At 35.3% G+C, this 22,136-nt stretch overlaps 1 long non-coding RNA gene across 1 annotated transcript in view; it reads right to left on the bottom strand.

Moving 5' to 3' along the window:
- Window positions 1-22,136, bottom strand: part of LOC138692643 (uncharacterized) — a 92,322-nt gene that overhangs the window by 62,002 nt on the left and 8,184 nt on the right. Inside the window, exons 2-4 of the long non-coding RNA XR_011330094.1 lie at window positions 19,004-19,099; window positions 16,960-17,067; window positions 2,718-2,903 (exon numbers count right to left, since the gene is read on the bottom strand). This is a non-coding gene — a long non-coding RNA (uncharacterized lncRNA). The remainder of the gene's footprint in view (window positions 1-2,717; window positions 2,904-16,959; window positions 17,068-19,003; window positions 19,100-22,136) is intronic.

The following is a 22,136-nucleotide window of genomic DNA, read 5'->3' as shown; positions in this document are numbered from 1 at the left end:
AATTATACTGTGCACATAAGCTGCTGACTCTCTCGACCGGCCTCCGTGGAATGTTAAGCGACGTTGGATGGCTTCTGCAATGGCACCCGAGGCGAACCTACTCGGGGTAGGAGTTTCGCCTCGGACCGACAGGGGGGCCTTGGGGGAATCTGCCGAAGCAGGAATGGTATATGGATTCTGTTGGCTGAAGGGACCGGTTATTAAGAGAGTCATGTGGTTAAGGCGGTGTGCTTAGGGGATCTGTGGCACGCAACTCATTCCATATCGAAGGTTAGCGCAATAGATCTCAACAGGTCGCAGTGCTGGACCATCCGTGCCCCTCTGAGTTAAATTCAATTCCATACCATTCCATATAATGCACATGCTGGAAAGTGGTTAAATAATATTGTTCAAATGTAACTGAGAGTCCTGGTTACTATTCATAGCGATAATATAATAAACACACATCCAATTTGATTTTCAACAATGCATTCTTGTTTATACAAGCAGTTAAATTTAAGCAGTTTCATAGTATAATAACGTGATACCGGCATTAGGGGAGAGTCGGGTAGTATCGGACATCGGGTAATATCGGACAGTGAGTTTCTTTCATCTACCACACGATGATAGTACCTGATTGACATGGTTACGTTTCTGTGATGTCGCATAGAGAAACGTAACCATGTCATTCAGGTACTACCATATGGTGGTAGATGAAAGAAACGCACTGTCCGATACTACCCGCTGTCCGATACTACCCGACTCTCCCCTACAATATAATTATGTAGCTGCACACTTTGCTTTTACTTTCGCCACGATCACGACAATGCGATAACAAGACAATATCCGATTTACACAAGGTGTTCAAGAACAAACTTCCGGAAAGATTTACCAACAAGTAGCCTATTTTAAAAACAAATTTCACTCTAAAATGAAAATGAAAAAAGAGAGAAAGAGAAAATGCCGTCACCCTGGAAATTGCCGCCCTAGGCAACTGGCTGTGTAAGGACACAGTTCATATGAATCTCGCAAAGGTTACATAAACAAGTATCAATGGACGTATCGTCCTGGAAGCAGTACGATCAGTTGGCCGTCGTCCGTCCGCAATGAACAGTGATAGGAAATCGTTTCGGCAGAACTCCTGACTTCAGATATGAATAAATAATGTAGCATAAGCAGAAATTACGTAGGCAAATATTTCTAATTAAATATAAGATCATAATATTAGCAGGACATTAGGAAATATGTTAAAGAAATTTAGAAAAAAAGAAAAAGATGTGCAATGAAAAAAGTAAAGGCTTTAGTCAGTCAGAGTTTGCAACGCTTACTTATTTTATTAATTAATTAATTAATTTATTTATTTATTTACTCTGGTGGAGTTAAGGCCATCAGGCCTTCTCTTCCACACCACCAGAAACTTATTAAACTGCTTCACGTAAAAGAAACATACGAGAGAAGTGAAAAGCCTTGAAATACAATTAGGTACCATATTAAGCGACTGAATTGGCGGATGACACAAGTATACATACATCTAAAATTCCTTATGATAATAATAGACAACAAGGTGAAACGTAATAGTTATGTAATTTCAAAAATCCCACATTTGCGGCTGTAATCCCAAGGAAATGAATAATCTTGGGAAAGAGGGATCATTTTTGTCTGCCATTACAGTTTATTTATCTTACACACATGTGCAAAGGCTTTTTACTCATTTCGCTAGAGTTCATACACGGAAATAGCCAGTCAAGATGAAATGGAAAAAATATGTATCATAATTACTAAGTAAACTGCGATGAAGTACCTTTAATCACAAAGGGCTAAATAATTATATACCGAAATAAATGAATTCGTAAACAAGTAATATGGATTTAAATTTGTATTTGCAGGAACGAAACCACACTTCAAATTTTGACTGTTTGCGAGCAAGACAAAGAGCCTGAACAATGAAAGAATAAAGTTAAAATATCCGACATATTTAATATTTAAATAACATTGTTGTAAAACCGATACACGAACATAGATAATCTACAAGACCTTTCAATACCAAAAAAATATAAAAAAACATAAACATTAAAAAGTTGCGCGGAAGACCTCATGTAAGTTACTGATTAATTATGTATTTTCTAAGGAAGCAATTTTACTTTTACTTTTAACAATTGAAATATGAATACATCAAGCAACTCTGACACATTTAAAATATCATTTATATAAGAATCGTTTCAAAACGTATTAAGTCCATCAATGGAAGAAATTAAATTTGTTACTTTCTATTCCTCTACTTTCATGCCGTGAACTGACCCCCAAGCAAAAATAAGAATTAAAATATAAAATTCATAGTTCCACGTAAACTTTCTAGCTCATATGGGTCACTGCTTGCCAAAATGTTCTTAAGTAATACTTTGCATGTACATACATCACAAAAGTAACACTGTAATACTTTTGGACTGATTTGTAACATTTGTAGTCGCATGGGGTCAACAGAACCCCCAGCCTAGAAAATTTAAATTAACACAACAAATGACAGTGATAAACTGGAAGTTATCATGTAGTAGTCGTATTGCCGACACCCTTTCAGGAAGGCACTGATAAGCTGGGCAATGTAGGCAACAGCGTAAAAAAATACAAATCAACATATAACACTGGGGATCAACACGCGACTACTTAAATGTTAATGTGCGACAGGTGTCGAAACGATCCACCCACAGAATGTTAACAATAATAGTGATTTAATTACTCACATTTATAGTAAGGCGCCTGCACCAAGTGATGAGTCCGTGGTCTCTCCTTCATCTTCAGAGCTGGAATCACCGGAATTGGGGGAGTGATTTACTTCCTCGACACATTCACCCAATATTCCCTGTTTCGCCCATGCCTCTTCTTTTGACGTCAGTCACTGTTTCTGCTCAGTCTGTTGCAGTGACTTCCTGACAAAGAAGCACATAATATTAATGGAGTAACACTCAACATATGGCAACATAATATCTTAAATGGAAGAAGTGTTGTGAAATACCAAGAAGATTTTTTAATATCATAAAAGAATCTAATATCAATGTGAAAAAAAAAAATTTGTGGACAAAAACTACATTAACCTGACTGAAGACAGAAGGTACTTTCAAAAGGTTATACCAATTAGTGGGGCATCTTGTTTTAGATGTCTTTAGAAACACTAGAGAATTTTCACCACAACATGTTTTATCACTCACTGAAACAAATCAGTCCACATCAAGGAATGTAGCACGTTGCAGTATCGCGAATTGTCAATGAAAGGTTTGGAGATTGGTGTACTGTAACCTATGTTGACATCAAATGAGCCGTTCAGAGCAGAAGTGGTGTACGTCAAAATTGGGTAATGAGGTTTAAAGTAAAAATTCTGTAAAATGCAGCGCAAAGTAACAATTAATATGTCCTTCGTGCTGTCCACTGACTACTAATAGTTTAAATAAACTGGGCGAATCCAGAAATGCATATAGAGTGTTAGCTAGGAGGCCAGAGGGGAAAAAGATTTTTGGGGAGGCCGAGACATAGATGAGAGGATAATATTAAAATGGATTGAGGGAGGTGGGATATGATGAAACTTCGAAAGCCTCTCATACCACACATGGAACTGTTATCTGATTTGCGTTCCGTTAATTCATAATCAAATGAAAGTGAGAAATGTATTAATATTACAAATGTATAGCGCACGTTACAAAGTACCTAAGTTCAAATTTATGCTTTTCAGGACAGCAAAGAAACTTATTTTCATGAAAAGGCTAAATACAAGTGTACCAATTCCATACTATAAAATATCAACTTGGCGTTAGAGATACAGGGAAAGGTTTGACCACAGTCTATTATGCATATACAGTCACGAAGGTCAATACGTAGTAAATATGCATCCATAGATAGTTGCTAACCACTAGAATCGCAGCTATCGCCTCATTACATTCAATGCGAAATAGTACCTGCACAGTCTATTGTTCCTAGTACACTCATAAACTCGAACTTCGTGACTGTATATACTAGACTAGACTGTGGTTTGACTAAGTTTCTTTCTTTGCAAATCAGTACTTCAGGGAAGTATTAATCATTTCATCAGTAAAAAAAATTGCAAATTTTGATTTAGTGTCTTTCTAAAAAGTGCGATTCAAATGTACAAGTAATACATAATGATTATAGGGTAAGGTACACTTATTTTATCATATGATTACATATTTGGGTGAGAAGTTTCATTATTATTATTATTATTATTATTATTATTATTATTATTATTATTATTATTACACATTTATTGAAGTTGGTAAAACTGTAGAATTGAAACTATGTTAATAATGCTTGCATATTTAATTTAGTTTAAAGTGTATATTCGCTATAATCACTAGGGCTACTATGAACTTTGTAAGATCTTTGAAATAATGATAAAAAAATAATCCTCACTATACAAATGTTAATATAATTTGATAATATTTAATCATTCACACACGTTATTATATAAAATATAGTCCTTAATTGAGAATTGAATATTGCAAACGACGAAGTGCCACAAATCTCAATTTCCGCTTCTTTGCTTGGAACGATAGTACGTGCCGTGCTTTGTAACCTGGTAAACGTGGAAAATGCTAGATCCATCTGGTTTAGTAAAATTTTTGTGGTAAGGCTTAGCTAATAATGAGGTACAAATTGTGGGAAATTGGCAAGATTCCCAAACTTTTCTTTCGCGGCACTTTCATCGGTTACATATTCAGTCCTCAATTGTTTTGTTGGGTGGGCTGAATAATTATGATCCTTTCTAAAGGGTACATATTTTTTGTACAATTATCTGCTTTTAGGGTGGAAAGCTGTAGCCTCATTTCTACTTCTGCATTTAGCCTATTTCGTTAATCTGTTTTCATGGATAAATACGCAAAGAATCCAGATATGAAACTGATAAATATTGTTATTTTTTAGGTCTTTAATGGTATTAATGATATTAATCATCATCATCATCATCATCATCATCATCATCATCATCAGCCACATGGTTTAAGCCTTGTTTGGCTCGTTCCGGTCTCATGAAGTATATACATTTTAAAATTGTTGAAGCCATCTTTTCCTGGGTCTACCTATGTTTCGTTTACCAGTTGGTCTGTAGTCGAATATACATTTAAGAATACGGTCTTGAGTCATTCTTTCAACGTGTTGCTTCCATTTATTCCTATATTCTGTGAGTTTTTCAATTAAATTGAATATATTCAGTTCTAGTCTGATGTCTTCATTTCGTTTCTTATCTAAGAGAGTATAACCTGCTATACTCCCCAAAAATCTCATTTCTATCACCTCGATTCTTTTTTCTTCGGATATTAATAATAATAAAATACAATTATTAATATTTATTTTGCAATATTACGATTATATCATGAAAATAATTATTGATTATGTTTCATGCTTTTTAGATCTTTAATAGTATTAATGATATTAATAATAATTAAATATAATAATTATTATTTATTTAATATTACGATTATATCATAATAGGGCTAATTATTATTGGTGGTGTCTCATGTTTTTATTGATTGGTATGTTCGTGACTTTGTATACACTTTGCAGTATTCTTCAAATTTAAGATGGTATTTAAATACAATTTACCATTCACAGAATTCCAAACTTTCATAAGCATAGCATTATATGATTTATTTCGTTTGTATTTATTGAGAAGGAAGGATGGTCATAAAACAACGTAATGTATTAAAACCGTAACACCTCATTGTCCTCAGTAATTTTTAAATTGCGTCGCGCGTTCGGTAGTGTTTTAAATGTACCTGTCTAGTCGAATCTTAACTCTAAGCCCCCAATACACACATTAAATTTATTCCTAGAATTATCATAGACGCTACAAAACGTAAAAGGTTTTATTCCCCACTTATTGTTGCAGTTTTCAAACAGAAATCTTACTATAATTAAGAAATCTTACCTCAGTGGGAAGTGGTTCATCCTAATTGTCCATGGGAATCGAACCGAGCTCCACAATACACATATTCTCCATAAAACGCTATCTTTGCTTGCTTTAATTCAAACGAAAAATCATAATGGCGGTCCAATATGTCATTTGTATTGTTGAAGACGGCTTTGTTACGCATTGAGCGATGAACGCGAATTCCATAGAGAATGAAAAAATGGAACTATCGTCAGTGAATAGAAGCTGTAGATAAGGAAACTGGTACCTGTAGTACTTCAGTTGAGAACTTTCGATCTGATTTTAAAATGTAGTCAACCGGCAGCAAGGGAATTTAAATTCTGTCGTTTTCATATGTTATATTTCAAACGTATTTTTAAGTTTTCTGAAGATTGATCTAACGCACATTTTATGATGCAATTACGTACTGCATTCTTGTTACTTATTAGTATAAAAATCACAAATCTTTACTTTTTCCGAGAATATTAATTTCAAAACTCTTTAGCTTAGAGATCTTCTTCCTGTTCTTTTATTAATTTTGTATCTGAAACTTCATTCTATACTATGTTGGCTGCGTTTTCATGAGACGAAGCTTAATGTAGCGACGGTGCAGTTAAGAAAACACAGTTCTTCTCACATGTTCGACTGTGTATTTGGTTTTAAAAAAATTACATTTATTTTCTTTGCATGTGTCCCCATTTTCTCCGGAACAAGTGAAAGTAGACAGTTGAAATTTCACAGTTTTTTTTATCATACTACATTTAAGCTATGGTTTGTCTACTGTGATCTTCGCTGACGATCATCGCTGGCGATCTTCGCTGGGATTCTGTCCCATTGATTTGAATGTGCATGGTTTCTTTACAGCGTCAACGAACATCACTGGCCTCGACGAACATCGTCGGAGTTTGCCTTCGAGGCAAAAAGCTGACGTTCATTGCCGAGAAACCAATTGTAAAATTACAGTAGATCATGAACTAAATCATTTAATTATAATCTAATGAATATTTACTGAACCGCAAATATGTTAGACATTAACATTTTTGTTAATAAAATAACTAGTATATATTTAAAATTATTGTAGTTTGTAGATAATTTAATTTAATTTAATTTAATTTCTTCCTGTAACCACTACAGGTTGCCGTCGACAAAGAGTACCATGATACAATAGAGTAAAAGCCTTGAGGCTTAGTGATAAATTGTTGTTAGAGTGAAAAAGAAAGAATTTGAATTATATTGAAACACATGATGTTAAACGAAGTAACGTCAAGGAGATGCGAATTAGTCATGGTCCATATGTATGATGCCTGAAAATAGCTATTGAGCCTTTGAGTGCTGCAATTGTTAGATCTCTTAAAATACTTTTATGCAGGCCAAAGGATTTACAGAAGTCGACTAGGAACCGGGTTATGGTCCCATGGGTTCCTATCATTAGTCCCGTAATGACGATGGATTCCAAATGGTATTTGTCCTTATAAAAACTGATGGAAGGTTCATATATATTCCTTTTTTCCTCGTGTACTTCTTCTGGCTGGTGTTCGTGCGATTCGAATCTCTCAGTAGGGTCTATGATGTAACCTTCAAAAGAGGGGGGTTTAAATGCAATTATGTCAATTCTTCGATTACTGCCCTCACTGGATATGCCGTGTACTTCTTCATATACTGAATAACCTTTGTTCCTTAAGGCAGTTGCTATTATAGATCTTACTGTATGATGCCGCGTATTTCGTAGAAGTTCACCGTGTGGACAGACCCCCAGGACATGGGCAAGGGTTTCAACCTCCCTGTCGCAACGTCGACAGAGGTTACTGCCCGAAGACCTGCCAGGTACACTACGAGCTGACACGTTCGCATTCATCTTGATTGCTTCCCTCCACTCACTACAGGAAAGACCCTTGTGATTCTGGATCCACTTATTGGCCGGGGTATAGTGTTGGTATAAGAGCACGCCTTTGCCTTTATGTTTTTTCTGGCTCCAGTTCTCAAACGCTTTTTCTCTTAATACTTGCCGTACCTTTCGCGTATCTACTTGTCCAAAATATTTGCTAATTCGTTGAAAAATATAAATATAAAATAAACTTATATTGTTTTAAGCAAAATTAATCATTTAATAACATGTGATCTACACATTATACATATCATAATGGAGGTAAAACAGAAATCTTTCTGCACTTTTTCCACAAATGAAGACCAGATATTAAGTGATTATATTTCTAAACACAAATCCCTGTTCGACATGAGCCAAAAAGAAGAACCAACGTAAACAATAGCTAATCTATAATTTGCAACAACCAGAACTATTAATACAAATGAGTAAAATGATTCATAATTGAAGGACACACACACGATGCGGCAGATTTAGCTAGGTACTGAAGCAAAAGTTTGAGTGTAAAATAGTGAGTGAAGTGGAATGCCGTGCAAAGGAGAGAAGTGCAACAACCTCCTTCTCACATTATTTTTATTTGTAACATTACACTGCTCAACAGCCAAAATGTATCGGAGATAAAATTGGTCATTTCTTACTAATTTTGGGGTGCTAAAATCGAAAATGACCTCCATTTTTGTGGATTAGCTATCATTTCGTTTTTGCATAGTGTTTTTGCTCGAATTTCTCGATTTTTCTCGAGATGATATTTTATTTATATTTTATATATTATTTATATTTATATGTATGTGGATAAACACATAGTGTAATGATACAGTAAGAAATATATACATATATAGTATACACATTTGTACATCAGTTATCACACAATTACAAAATTTACTAATAGGGGGAAAGGTACAATTATTGGCAGGGTTAAGGATGATTTTTTAGTCAATTAAAAATTGAGTAGATATTTTAAGTTCAATCGTAAAAATGAAACTTCTATGGGACAAAGTGATATTTTTTACATATATGCACATATATCAAGTTACCTTTTAAATTTAAATAATAATATTTTTTCATGTGAAAAGAATAAGTTCTGAAAAATACAATTCTTGGCAGGGTTGTTACAATATTTGGCAGGTATTGATACATTTCTCGGCATACTCGTTTTTTCAACAGTGTATAACAAAATTGAAATCAACACACGTTCCATTTATTCATTATCACTTTCAGTATTTAAAAACAAGTCTTCACTATCACTTTCATCAACATTGTAGCACAAATGACAAAGGAAATCATCGCAGTCTGTGTTGTTGGGAATATGCTGTTGTTGATTTTTAGATACACATTTCTCGTGGAATAACTTATTGCACAGTGAACATTGCAGGCTTCCATTTTCTGTTTTAATATTACGAACACAAACATAACACATGCCTTGTTTGAAAAATGACATTAATTCAGTTATATCAGTACCCTTACCCACGTTAGTAATTCGCTCTTTCTTTTTCTTAGGCATTTGTTTTGTATTTAGAGTTTTTCTTCTCTCTTTCTCTTGCTTTGTTCTTTCTTCTCTTGTTCTACCTGTTTTTTGTGTTTTTTCTGCCTGAATCTTTTCCAAATTTTGCTTGTTATCTATCGTTTTATATTCTGAAATAATTGGCTTAATTATAGAATTAAAACAGTGCTTTGTCTTTTCATTTTTTCATTATCTTTGGTTGCACACCTTTACGAAACACTTCGTTCCACATCCTGAAGAGAATATAAAATTCATTATTGTGTTCTACTTCAGTCTCACTCTTAATGTCTTTGAACTTTTCTATTAATTCTTCAGGCACCAGTAATTTGAAATGTTCATAATCTAATTTTGGCAATAGTTCACTGTATGACTGAGTTGATGTCTCATTTATTACTTTGCTTCCAAGACATTTTGAGTAATTAATGGAATCAGGATTCCAAGGAAATAGCCCATATGCTCAGAAACCACTTTGGAGCATTTTAACTTTAACATACTTCTCTAGGCTGCTTCTAAGACGGGACAGAAATGTTCCTTTTTCAGGTCTTCATGAGGGTGATCTTTGTGCGCAAATTAAGTACTCCTTTCGTCCGGCCTTCTTTTATGGGTCTAAATGCTGCTACGTCGGCTGGTTGAAGAATTCGCGTTGCGTTGGAATACAACGCGATTAATACAACACCAAGTTCTGTGCAGAGTTGAATAATATGGCATAATATGTGGCTTTCATGCCCATCTTCAAATAGAATTACAGGTGTTTAGATATTTTTCTCTTTTAGAAATGACACAAAAACATTTCCAACATACTCATAGAAGACTTCAGTTTTCATCCAGCCTCTATCGCTGTGACCAATTCCCCAGGAATTTGGAACTGAGTGCCCAATTTCTGCTGGAATCCTCTTGTACAGAAAAACTACCATTGGTGGTACCACCAAGGCACTAGCTAAAAAGATGAACATTACAGTTATGGAGGTTTTGGCATTTCCTTGATCCACCTCATAAATATTTCTAGCTGCTTTTGGGCCTAAAACTTTTCAATTTACAGGATTCAACATGAAACTTGTCTCGTCAGCATTGAATATCCTGTCAGGTTTATTAAGAACATCAATGTTCTGTTCTTCCGTTAGACATTCAGATATTTTGACAAACTAGTTTCGAATGTCTTTTTCGCTGACGCAGCTGCTTGCTGAAGTGACAGCTTCACTAGTCCGAGTCGCAATATCTGGATGTCTTTTCAGAAAAGCCTAATACCAACCTATACCTGGTGTATTGTCTATGAATTGATTTGGCCGGTTGTGGAGAAATTCTTTGACACTTGCAATCACATCTGCCTTATGACAAGGGAATCCTTTTCTACAACTATCAATGATCCATTTTTTGAGAGTGATTTCCTCTTCATCAGTCAAAATTGTGTTGGGGTCAGGGCGACTTTTAACAAAATTTTGCTTTAAATGAAACTGAATTGCTGCCCGAGGAACGTTATGTTTCTTCGCAGCTGCATTTTTTGGAAGTCCACTTTTGATATGATTAATAGCAGCTTCTAAATCCTGAGATGTGTATCTTTACTTTTTTGACGACATTTCTGACACTCTGTGCAGGGGGGAAAAGTTTTCTATAATGTCGCAATACTGCCAACAACAATCACACTTTTTCGTTTCAAAATTATAGTTTATTGGCACCCCTGCCAAGAACTGTAACCAAGTATCAGAAGTGAGTCGAAAATATACATAATAGAACTAAATTAGAACGTGATTCAAAATCTATACTTATATCACTAATGCACAATAATATAGTTGTTGGCAGGGGGTGCCAATAATTATAATATGTAGAAAAAAATGATATAGATGTTGGCACCCAAATTATTTTAAGTAAAATTAGGTTATGAGATTGAATGAATTTAATTACATAACCAGCAGAACATACAGATCAAGTATAACTGTATTTTAAATATGTAATGTAAAACATAGACAAGTACTCACAGAATATGTCACTCCTGTGTTCTTATTTTTTTCTTTATAATTCAACACTAGATATGCAGTTCAGAAAATTTACACACAGCATGAAGACTCAAAGAAAAATGGAGAGAAAACATTCACATAATAATGTGACCAACATTATAAGCAATGTTTTTCCCTAAGTAGATTTGTCTGTGGGAAAAAATTAAACTTATTATTATTAACTATGTTCAACACCTGCCAAGAACTGTCACACTGCCAACAATTGTACCGTACACCCTATGCCCTATTTAGCAACCTGGCAACCAACGAGAGATATTTCCTATAAACGTAATGACTCAAATTGAATAATTGATTAAATGGCGATCTTACTCGTGTTAATTGTGTAAGCATGTGCGGCTTACAGCTGTTTCGGTGCTTCTTCACACCATCCTCAGAGCCTAGTAGATCTCGGAGTCATCTCGTACTTCGCTGTCTGTTGTGTGGGTGCGTTCGATTGTTGAAAAGTGTTGAAATGTGGTGTCAAATAATGAGTGTTCTGAAATTGATCTGCATGTTGAGAATTTGATCAGGGTGTGTTTTAGTGTGTCTGTATATTTCATATTGTTCTAGTGTGTTGAGTTTTTGGTTTTTGGGTTGTATGTGTAGGATTTCCATGTCTGTATTTATGTTATTGTATGTGTGGTTAGCTCTGAGGATGGTGTGAAGAAGCACCGAAACAGCTGTAAGCCGCACATGCTTACACAATTAACACAAGTAAGATCGCCATTTAATCAATTATTTATATTCAAGTATTAAAAGTAGTGTACGAAAGATTCAACTCAAATTGAACGAAATGATCTCGTTATGGACTTAGAACTGACTAAAAACAAGGCTGAGTTACTAGGGTCACGACTTAAGCAGTTGAATTTAATTATCTTGAAAAAAAAAATGTTAAAATTACCGAATTTCGAGTTTGCCAGCATCCCCTCGAAAGATTTTTTTTTTTCTGTGCAGGATAATCTTGTATTCTGTAATGATGTTGATGGATTCATGGATGCTATGGGGATTCAATACATCGCAGATGAGTGGCGCCTTTTTATAAACTCACTCAAAGCCAGTCTTAAAGCAGTATTACTGCATAATGGCAATAAATTACCAAGTATTCCAGGCGGACATTCAGTATCCGTGAAGTCCACACCTATGGAGTAACAGTTAGCGCGTCTGGCCGCGAAACCAGGTGGCCCGGGTTCGAATCCCGGTCAGGGAAAGTTACCTGGGTGAGTTTTTTCCGGAGTTTTCCTCAACCCAATTTGAGCAAATGCTGGGTAACTTTCGGTGCTAGACCCCGGACTCATTTCACCGGCATTATCGCTTTCATCTCATTCTGACGCTAAATAATCTGAGATGTTGATACAGCGTCGTAAAATAACCTACTAAATAAGTATCCATGAAAGAGACATCTGCTAACATTAACTGTTTGAATTATAATAAATACAAGAGGTGTGTATTCAGATTTGAAGGTAGATGTGTTAATATTAGGTCTTCAGCAGGGTTATACAAAATACTGTTGCTTTTTGTGTAAGTGGGATAGTCCTGCAAAAGATAAACACTATCAACTAAGTTGTGGCCCCTTAGGCAAAAGTTAGAACCAGGCATTAAAGATATTATTCGTATGCCACTGATAAATGAGACCAAAGTAATATTACAGGCGTTGTGTATTAAACTGGGCCTTATGAAAAACTATGTAAAGGGCATGAAAAGAGCTTTTAGGTAACTCTTTCACGAATTTCCACGACTCAATGATTCTAAAATCAAAGAGGTCCACAAATTAGAAAGTTAATGCTTGATGAACATTTTCATGAATTTCTAACAGGCAAGGAGAAAATCGTTTGGGAATCATTCCACTTGTACATAAATTTCTTGGAAACAACAAAGTGACAAATTACAGGGAATTAGTGGACAATATGCCGATCGCATGCAATAGAATGGAGTGCATCATGTCTCTTAAAATACATTTCCTCCACTCCACTTGGACCTCTTCCCTGACAATCTCGGAAAAGTAAATCATTAACATGAAGCACTACGATGATTGCTTGTCAGTAATAATTAAAATACAGAAGAAAGGCTAAAAAAAACCACGTCTGCGTCTGTAATGTACGAAATTAATATGACATAATATTTCAAATTTCTAGACTTCTGGTTTTTATTGAATATATTTTCTTGAATATCTTTTGAACAAGACCCGGTAGAAAAAATGCAATGACATTTTCAATCAGCACATCAATTTCCGTAAGAATCAGCTACCTTGACCTCGAAGGTATAAAAAATATACTTTTTATTTGTTGGCGAATGAGAAAATTATTTATAACATGTTTTAAGTTCAAAATATCTTAAAAACAAGAACCAACTAAGCATTTTCGTTATCACTTTCGAATTTTGGAGGTCAAATTACACTGTAATTTATTGATTGGTTTTACTTCCGATACATACAACTTCTTAAAATTTGTTGACCAGTGTTATTTCCTAAATAAATGCTCTTAAATTAAAAAAAATGACTTTGTAAAAAGTTATAATAAAATGTTTATGTCATTGGTTTTTACCTTAAAGTTACTGCTTATCTTTCAGCTGGGCTCATTAGTTTGTGAATAAATTTTGTGAATAATGTTACAATATCATTATTTTTCAATTGAACTTAAAACAAAATGAAATTGTTCGGGAGAGAGTCTGAAATGTTCCTTAAAATTGGTGGGATCATTTTCAAGATGTCTCAATATCAATGAATTAAAAGAGCCCTCTGTATATCTATTTCTCATTCATACAGTCCTCTCTGTAGATTGAAAACTCAAAAAAGTTTCATATCCATTGTTTAAGAATTAAAACAGAAAATCAATATCCCGAATTTAAAAGAAAACCGACAAATTAAACCAAACACTTTAACTCTATTAAATATGGAATATAATCTAAATTTAACAGAAGAAATACTGAAATCATAAGTAAACACTGAAATACTAAAACAATTGTCTTTAGAGACAATTAATATTAGATACCCTCCACAAAACTGGCTTCATTTATACACTGACGGATCCTTGATCTACAGAGAACAAGGTTCCAGTGCAGGTGCTACGTGCTGTCTCTTCTCACTTTATAGATCTCTTGGGTATGGAACAACAAGTTTTGATGGAGAAATCATTGCAATAAGTGAAAGTCTCAGGAATCTTCTATGCCACATCAATCAATTTTAAAATGCAGTTATATTGTCAGACTCCAAAGCAGCTATTCTGTCAATAGTCTCTAAACACACACACCTTCATCTCAAACAGCAGAAATAACTAAAATGCTCTCTCAATTAATATCACTCAATAAAAGAATTGAATTCCAATGGATACCATCCCATTGTGGAATCCTGGGAAACGAGAATGCGGATGCTTTAGCAAAGAAGGGCAGCACTGCTACTTACAGACCTGTTACTAAATCTACGTATTACTATGTGACAAGATTTATTAAATCTACATACTTAGACTTCAACAAACAAAATTTGATAACACAATCTCAAGGGAAAAAATGGAACTCTGTGCATCAAAATCCACAGTTAATTCCCGATTTACCACGAAAATCGTCTGTAGCTGCATTTAGATTGGCAACAGGCCATGATTGTTTGGCCAAACACCTGCATAGAATTGGAATATATCAGTCCCCTAATTGCCCATTGTGCAACTCAAACCAAGAAATGGATTCGGAACACCTCAAAATCTGTTCTTCAGTGGCTGGCCATGATAATATCTTTGAAAAATATTGGAGTGCAAGAGGTCAAATGACTTTATTGTCAAACGCCTGGCATTAGAAAACAACAACAACATATCTATTTCTAATCATGACATTAGCTACTTCAAAGGAACATACTTGTTTTCCAAGGCAAAACTTATAACGTTCTCATATTATCATCCACTTATCAGTTGAACAGGCATGGTCAACTATATAAAACAAATTACTATCCACCTACGAAGTTCGCTGGTAAAGAAACCACTCTGACGATGAACACTGGCAAACCATAGCTTTGTACCGGTTAGCACACACATCATGTTCTATGACTAGAATCCTGCATTTGAGAGTACAAGCAAATGCCTTACTATAATAATACCGGACAGCTGTTCAGTAGCGGCTGGTGACTTAAAAACACTATATCTAGCTGGAAAATCGCTGCATTGGCAACACACACAACGACGAAATGAAACATGGTTGCTCCGAAAGGATCGAGGTCAACTACATTCCAGTGCCAACCTCCTCCCTTAAGGCTGCGCGATGGGAGATGCGAGTATCGTTACTTAATTGCCACACCTCTTACACTTAAAAATCACTATTACTACTACTACATGGAAGAGAACATGGGGAATTTGAAGAGAAGAAGGTGTTTACGGGAAGAATAGGTAGAATGCGAGGAGAATAGGGAAACAACAAAATAGGTTCAAGAAAATAACCACACTTCTTCTTCTTCTTCTTCTTCTTCTTCTTCTTCTTCTTCGTCTCTTTCTCTGCTCTGAGTTCCTGCTCTGCTTCGTAGTCCACAAACGTATTTCTGCAAATATCAAAATGAACTTGATCGTTTACATGCATTCACTAGCTTGCATTGAATGTCATATTAATAGGCAGAGGATTCGTAAGCTAGTCATGCAAAAACATTTTGTACATGTTTGAACGTCTGCAGTCATGAATAAAAGTTACTCGTGCATATGTTTGCAGATTTCAGGCGCTCTTCTATATAAACTGGATTCCTATGCAATAGTTTCTTCAGTGTTAAATACACGGCTTCACCCATGGTACTTGTTCCTGTAGACACCAATTACATCTTCAGTTGTAGCGACGAAGATTCCAAGTACTCAGTATATTTTTGGAAGGTCACTGAAATGTGCCTTGAGGAAAGCAAGGGAGCCATAGACGTTGTCGCAGCTAAGTACAGATTCTGCCTTAGGATTGAGGCAGCCTCCTCCATTTCGAGGGTGTTCTCTCTCTCTCTCTCTCTCTCTCTCTCTCTCTCTCTCTCTCAATATATTGATATTTCTCTCAAAATTGAAAAAAAGTCAATATAAAACGCAGTAAATGCAAGATAATGCTTATCAACAATGACTTAGGTTATCTTAGGTACTAAAAGTCTCCTACTTTCATGATTCGGAAAAGTATTAGAAATTAGGAGTTGAGAAGTAAGGAAAAAAAAAGGTAAAACCTACAAATCCGGTCCCTATAAAGTGCTCAATAGTCCATTTTGTAGTTGGAAGTCCATTTATAATTTTTAATTATGTTTTTGAATCACTTACTACGTTTCACTGTTGTGTATGCGGTTTATCTTTGAAAGTATAGGTGTAAACGACAGCCAAAATAAGCAGAAGTGTTTTTCAAGGCCACAGGCATAACAGGCTATCATATTTCTGTCCTCACTGCCTGGACACTTGGATAGAAAATGTAATAATAAATATCATTCGTTTCTAGTTGCATTTTGTCGTTTATTTTAGCATTATATTTACTACCATATTAAAAGCTAGAGAATTGCGTATTAAATTAATGTTCTTCCTTTCTGTAAAGAACTCAGTTCAAATATTTAACAGCAGGTTCTACGAACTGCCACAAATTTAACAAGCGGTTTGGGCCAACTGGCTGAATGGCACTACTCGATAAATCTGCTCTTCGCTACCAGCAATGGAACATGTGCGCAGCTGAAAGCGCCACCACTTCAGGATCTAACAGTAAAATTACTGTAGCCTACCTTCTTTACTGCTCAAAGTGATAGTGCTTGCTTTTCTGCCCATATGGTGATCGCTCGACGTCGGGTTGACTTCATACATGAGCACCTTGTGAATCCGTTTTGACATATCTGAAATGCAACATAATTCTGATTTTAAATCGTTGTAATAAATTTATTGTTAGCTAATGTAATACTTACTTACTTACTTATTTACTTACTTACTTACTTACTTACTTACTTACTTACTTACTTACTTACTTACTTACTGGCTTTTAAGGAACCCGGAGGTTCATTGCCGCCCTCACATAAGCTCGCCATTGGTCCCTATCCTGAGCTAGATTAATCCATTCTCTATCATCATGTCCCACCTCCCTCAAATCCATTTTAATATTATCTTCCCATTGGCCTCCCTAAAGGTCTTTTTCCCTCCGGTCTCCCAACTAACACTCTATATGCATTTCTGGATTCGCCCATACGTGCTACATGCCCTGCCCATCTCAAACGTCTGGATTTTATGTTCCTAATTATGTCAGGTGAAGACTACAATGCGTGCAGTTCTGTGTTGTGTAACTTTCTCCATTCTCCTGTAACTTCATCCCTCTTAGCCCCAAATATTTTCATAAGCACCTTATTCTCAAACACCCTTAACCTATGTTCCTCTCTCAAAGTGAGAGTCCAAGTTTCACAACCATAAAGAACAACCGATAATATAATTGTTTTATAAATTCTAACTTTCAGATTTTTTGACAGCAGACTAGATGATAAAAGCTTATCAACCGAGTAATAACAGGCATTTCCCATATTTATTCTGTGTTTAATTTCCTCCCGAGTATCATTTATATGTGTCACTGTTGCTCCAAGATACTTGAACTTCTCCACCTCTTCAAAAGATAAATTTCCCATTTTTTATATTTCCATTTCGTACAATATTCCCGTCACGAGACATAATCATATACTTTGTCTTTTCGGGATTTACTTCCAAACTTATCTCTTTACTTGCTTCAAGTAAAATTCCCGTGTTTTCCCTAATCGTTTGTGGATTTTCTCCTAACATATTCACGTCATCTGCATAGACAAGAAGCTGATATAACCCGTTCAATTCCAAAGCCTGTCATTCTGAACTTTCCTAATGGCATATTCTAGAGCGAAGTTAAAAAGTAAAGGTGATAGTGCATCTCCTTGCTTTAGCCCACAGTGAATGGGAAACGCATCTGACAGAAACTGATCTATACGAACTCTGCTGTACGTTTCACTGAGACACATTTTAATTAATCGAACTAGTTTTTTGGGAATACAAAATTCAATAAGAATATCACATAAAACTTCTCTCTTAACCGAGTCATATGCCTTTTTGAAATTTATGAATAACTGATGCACTGTACCCTTATACTCCTATTTTTTCTCCAATATCTGTCGAATACAAAATATCTGATCAATAGTTGATCTATTAGCCCTAAAACCACACTGATGAACCCCAATAATTTCATCTACATATGGAGTTAATCTTCTCAAAAGAATATTGGACAAAATATTGTACGACGTCAACAAAAGTTACTACAGTTAGTCTTGTCCCCCTTCTTAAAAATAGGTACGATTATGGACTCCTTCCATTGTTCTGGTACAATTTACTTTTCCCAAATAGCAAGTACAAGCTTATAAATTTCGTTAGATAATGTGCTTCCACCCTCTTGTATTAATTCTGCAGGAATTTGATCGGTACGTGGAGACATAATTTTTCAGATTTTCTAGCCAATGTAGCTAATGTAATGAACAGGATAAATAGGTAGCATATTAAGTAGACAGTATGTACGTTATCTAACTTTTACAATAAGTAAATCATAAAAGTGAAGCTGGAAAAGGAATAAAAAGTTGAAGCGCGTAGTCAAGTTACTTCTAACGCACATATAGCCTTAAAGAAAAATTAAATGAAATAAATGTATGAATATTTTTTAAATTTCGTTTAAAAATTGAAAATAATTTATCCTTATTCTTTTATTTGCAGTAAAAATCCAAGTTGTTCGTAGATGATAGCACCAACACTTCAGGATGTAAACAATTACTGTACCTTCATAGCGACTGGTGTTGCTCCACGATGTGAATATCCTTGATGTTCTCTTGTCCTTGTCGTGGCTGCTCGACGTCTAGCTGTCTTCGTGTCCACCTAAAACGCAACATAATTCTGAGTTTAAATCGTCGTAATAAACTGATTGTTAGCTAATGTGATGAACAGGATAAATAGGAGCAGGCTATATTAAGTAAGTAGACAATATGTACGTCATCAAACTATTAACAGTAAGTAAATCATAAAAGTAAAGTTTGAAAGGGAATCAAAAGTTAAGCACGTAGTAAAGTTATTTCTAACGCACATATAGCCTTCAACTCAGTACAATATAAAAAAATATTATTCCGGACATGTTATGTCCTCGAAATAATAAACAAGTCATTTACGAAGCGAACAGAACAGAGCGATCATTAAAAATGTTTTTTATTTTCATTTTACTTCTAAACGAACTTTAAAAATGCTCTCCGGTAAAATTTACAAAATAGTAGATAGAACCTTGTTAGTCTGAGCACTCGATTGTTCGGCTTGCTTAAGTGGTAATTATTTTACTGCCAAACTTTCAGTTTAGAAAAAAATATTTCGAACATTTCATCATGTTTCCTTATTGTTGTTGTTGTTGTTGTTGTTGTTGTTGTTGTTGTTGTTGTTGTTGTTGTTGCTTTCTAATGCCAGGCGTTTGACCATAAAGTCATTTGACCTCTTGCACTCCAATATTTTTCAAAGATATTATCATGACCAGCCACTGAAGCACAGATTTTGAGGTGTTCCGAATCCATTTCTTGGTTTGAGTTGCAAAATGGACAGTTAGGGGACTGATATATTCCAATTCTATGCAGGTGTTTGGCCAAACAATCATGGCCTGTTGCCAATCTAAATGCAGCTACAGACGATTTTCGTGGTAAATCGGGAATTAACTGTGGATTTTGATGCACAGAGTTCCATTTTTTCCCTTGAGATTGTGTTATCAAATTTTGTTTGTTGAAGTCTAAGTATGTAGATTTAATAAATCTTTTCACAGAGTAATACGTAGATTTAGTAACAGGTCTGTAAGTAGCAGTGCTGCCCTTCTTTGCTAAAGCATCCGCATTCTTGTTTCCCAGGATTCCACAATGGGATGGTATCCATTGGAATTCAATTCTTTTATTGAGTGATATTAATTGAGAGAGCATTTTAGTTATTTCTGCTGTTTGAGATGAAGGTGTGTGTTTAGAGACTATTGATAGAATAGCTGCTTTGGAGTCTGACAATATAACTGCATTTTAAAATTGATTGATGTGGCATAGAAGATTCCTGAGACTTTCACTTATTGCAATGATTTATCCATCAAAACTTGTTGTTCCATACCCAAGAGATCTATAAAGTGAGAAGAGACAGCACGTAACACCTGCACCGGCACCTTGTTCTCTGTAGATCAAGGATCCGTCAGTGTATAAATGAAGCCAGTTTTGTGGAGGGTACCTGATATTAATTGTCTCTAAAGACAATATTGTTTTAGTATTTCAGTGTTTACTTCTGATTTCAGTATTTCTTCTGTTAAATTTAGATTATATTCTATATTTAATAGAGGTAAAGGGTTTGGTTTAATTTATAGGTTTTCTTTTAAATTCGAGATATTGATTTTCTGTTTTAATTCTTGAACAATGGATATGAAACTTTTCTGAGTTTTCAATCTACAGAGAGGACTGTATGAATGCAATTGTTTCCTGGTAATCTAATAAGTTTTCCATATTGAATGAGTGCTTTTTCTTCTATTGTCATTTTGATGCTGTTAATATTAGTGAGGAATCTCAAAGAATCTATTGGAGTTGTTTTGATTCCACCAGTAATGAGTCTGAGAGCTTGGTTTTGAACATATTCTATTTCGTTTATGAAAGGTGAAGTACGGTAATTAAAATTTCTCCGCAGTATGTCAGCACTGGCTGTATAAACATTTTGTATGTAGTGTTCAAAGTATTCCTAGAGCATCCCCATTTCTTTCTTGCTAGTCTTTTTAGAAGGGAGAATCATTTACGAGCTTTTTCAGAAATGTATTTCAAATGGTTGCTCCATGTTAACTTACTATCGAAAATAACTCCAAGATATTTGGATTCATAAGTCCTAGGAAGGTGTTGGCCATTCAGTGGCGGTGAGTCAATAAGAGCACAAGAGCATGTGAACACCTTGTTTCCATTAATGCACGACTAGTTTTATTATTGATACCGTATTGACGTAGTGGGGATGTATAATATCAGACTCGAGTATTTTAAACTTCCCGCATCTTGCATAAACTTCTTATGTAAACTTGGCAACATCCGTTCACGTACAAGCCGTGCTCTTTTCGAGATGGTTACAGGAATTTCACGCATGCGCGGGAGAAAATTGTCTTTTAGCTGGCCTCTTATGACTCGTCAAGAGCACAAAGCGTTAAGTGAACATGATGAGTATCTATCCTACAGATGTCAGGTGCATCGGTGCCTATCGTTCACGTGCTATATCTCGAGGAAATTTAAAAGCCTGTAGATGTCAGCATCTGACTATAGGAACGCTTACTTTACGTAGATGTGTGTGTACAGTGCTGGTACGAGAGTGTAGTTTGTGAATTACTATACTTCAGTGTCGGCATAATAGCATAGTTTGACTTTCAAACACGTGCTGGCTGACTGTGGTGGTGATATGAATTTAAGTATCTGTATGGTAGTGTATAATATTTAAGAATAATATTTACTGGCATGTATTTATGGCAATCAATCTATGCGAATGGGATTACAGTACTGGTATAGGCCATAGTGTATCAGTGTGTCTTCTTCTTCTTCTTCTTCTGCTTCAAGCTGTAGGCTTTAAGCCCATTGCGGCTCCTTTATTTCTTGTATCCATCTTTTTGCTGGTCTGCCGATACTTCTTTTTCCGGTGGGTACATAGTCAGCGATTATTTTCGGGGTTCTATCTTGGCTCATCCATTGTACGTGTTCCCACCATTTCTGTTTATACTCATCTACAGTTTCTAACAGACTGTTAACTTTTAGATTGTTTCTTATTTCCTCATTCCTGATGTGATCCAGTCGAGTTACTCCTACTACACTTCGAAGAAATCGCATTTCAGCTGCCTGTAGTCGACTTCTATCTTTCTCTTTTAACGTCCAAGTTTCACTCGTATATA

The sequence above is a fragment of the Periplaneta americana genome, chromosome 17, assembly GCF_040183065.1.
Source record: "Periplaneta americana isolate PAMFEO1 chromosome 17, P.americana_PAMFEO1_priV1, whole genome shotgun sequence".
Taxonomy (NCBI): domain Eukaryota; kingdom Metazoa; phylum Arthropoda; class Insecta; order Blattodea; family Blattidae; genus Periplaneta; species Periplaneta americana.
The sequence above is the reverse complement of the archived record's forward strand: the minus strand, read 5'-3'. Positions and strand labels throughout refer to the sequence as shown.